Here is a 2,663-nt window from a genome sequence, read left to right as displayed (position 1 = left end):
GATGACCAGACAACCAGACACTTAGCATATTAGGCTTTCATTATATAGAATATATATATATTTAGTTTATTTATTTACTTTAATATATTTTTTTATTGATTTTTTACAGAGAGGAAGGGAGAGAGATAGTTAGAAACATCGATGAGAGAGAAACATCAATTCAGCTGCCTCTTGCACGCCCCCCACTGGGGATGTGCTCGCAACCCAGGTACATGCCCTTGACTGGAATCGAACCTGGGACCCTTCAGTCCCCAGGCCGACGCTCTATCCGCTGAGCCAAACCGGTTAGGGCTATATATTTAGTTTATTATTGACAGTATTACAGATGCCCTGAGACGCCTATCCTATATAATAAAAGGCTAATATGCAAATTGACCAAATGGCGGAACGACCGGTCACTATGAAATGCACTGACCATCAGGGAGCAGATGCTCAACGCAGGAGCTGCCCCATGGTGGTCAGTGCACTCCCATAGTGGGAGTGCTCCTCAGTCAGAAGTCGGGCTCATGGCCGGTGAACACAGCAGTGGTCGCGGGAGCCTCTCCTGCCTCCGCTGCAGTGCTAAGGACCCCTCGGGGGATGTCTGACTGCCGGCTTAGGCCCGCTTCCCAGGGGATTGGGCCTAAGTTAAACATCCCCTGAGGGGTACTGGACTGCAAGAGGGTGCAGACCGGGCTGAGGAACCCCCCAACCCATCCAGTGCACGAATGTTGTGCACCAGGCCTCTAGTATATATATTTTTAATCTATCTTTATTGTTGAGATTCTTATAGATGTCCCTTTTTTCCCCCCAGCTCCCCTTCACCAGGTTCCCAGCCACCCCAGGACCTTGCCACCCTATTGTCTGTGTCATAGGTAATGCATACATGCATATAAGATCTTTGTCTAATCTCTTTCCGCACCCTCCCACACCCACTTCCCTCTGAGAATTGTCAGTCTGTACCATTTCCATGCCCCTGGTTCTATTCCATTCACTAGTTATTCTGTTCATCAGATTTTTTTATTCATTTGATTTTTAGATTCAATTGTTGATAGATATGTATTTGTTTTCACTTTGTTGTTCATATTTTTTTATCTTTACCCTTTCTTCTTCTTCCTCTTCTATAATGCATATAAGATCTTTGTCTAATCTCTTTCCGCACCCTCCCACACCCCCTTTCCTCTGAGAATTGTCAGTCTGTACCATTTCCATGCCCCTGGTTCTATTCCATTCACTAGTTATTCTGTTCATCAGATTTTTTTATTCATTTGATTTTTAGATTCAATTGTTGATAGATATGTATTTGTTTTCACTTTGTTGTTCATATTTTTTTATCGTTACCCTTTCTTCCCCACCCACTGTCCTCACCCATAGGTGCATGATTTTTGTCCAGTTTCTTCCCGCACCCCCACACCCCTTTCCCCCCTGAGAATAGTCAGTCCACTTCCTTTCTATGCCCCTGATTCTATTATATTCACCAGTTTATTCTGTTCATCAGATTATTTATTCACTTGATTTTTAGATTCACTTGTTGATAGATGTGTATTTGTTGTTCATAATTTGTATCTTTACCTTTTTCTTCTTCTTCCTCTTCTTAAAGGATACCTTTCAGCATTTCATATAATACTGGTTTGGTGGTGATGAACTCCTTTAGCTTTTCCTTATCTGTGAAGCTCTTTATCTGACCTTCAATTCTGAATGATAGCTTTGCTGGATAAAGTATTCTTGGTTGTAGGTTCTTGGTATTCATCACTTTGAATATTTCTTGCCATTCCCTTCTGGCCTGCCAAGTTTCTGTTGAGAAATCAGCTGACAGTCGTATGGGTACTCCCTTGTAGGTAACTGACTTTTTTTCTCTTGCTGCTTTTAAGATTCTCTCTTTGTCTTTTGCTCTTGGCATTTTAATTATGATGTGTCTTGGTGTGGTCCTCTTTGGATTCCTTTTGTTTGGGGTTCTCTGTGCTTCCTGGACTTGTAAGTCTATTTCTTTCACCAGGTAGGGGAAGTTTTCTGTCATTATTTCTTCAAATAGGTTTTCAATATCTTGCTCTCTCTCTTCTTCTGGCACCCCCATAATTCGGATGTTGGTATGCTTGAAGTTGTCCCAGAGGCTCCTTACACTATCTTCATATTTTTGGATTCTTTTTTCTTTTTGCTCTTCTGATTGGGTGTTTTTTGCTACCTCGTATTTCAAATCATTGATTTGACTCTTGGGATCCTCTAGTCTACTGTTTAATCCCTGTATATTATTCTTTATTTCAGTCAGTGTATCCTTAATTTATGACTGATCCTTTTCCATTTTTTTGGCATTCTCACTAAGATCCTTGAAAGTCTCACTAAGTTCCTCAGAGGTTTCTAGAAGATTCTTGAGTAACCTTATAACTGTGGTTTGAACTCTATATCCAGTAGTTTGCGTTCTTCCATTTCTTTCATTTGTGACATGTTTCTTTGTCTCCGAATTTTGGCTGCTTCCCGTTGTTGTTTCTATGTATTGGGTAGCTGCTAAATCTCCTTGAATTGATAGAGTGTCCTTATGTAGTAGGTGTCCTATAGGACCCAGTGGTTCAGCCTCCCCAATCACCTGAAGTGGACACTCTTGGTGTACCCCTTTGTGGGCTGTGTGCACAGTTTTGTTGTAGTTGAGCCTTGATTGTTGTAGGTAACACTGGGAGGATTTGACCTCC

The sequence above is a fragment of the Myotis brandtii genome, unplaced genomic scaffold (assembly GCF_000412655.1).
Source record: "Myotis brandtii unplaced genomic scaffold, ASM41265v1 scaffold687, whole genome shotgun sequence".
In the NCBI taxonomy this organism is placed as follows: Eukaryota; Metazoa; Chordata; class Mammalia; order Chiroptera; family Vespertilionidae; genus Myotis; species Myotis brandtii.
This window is presented reverse-complemented; position numbering follows the sequence as displayed.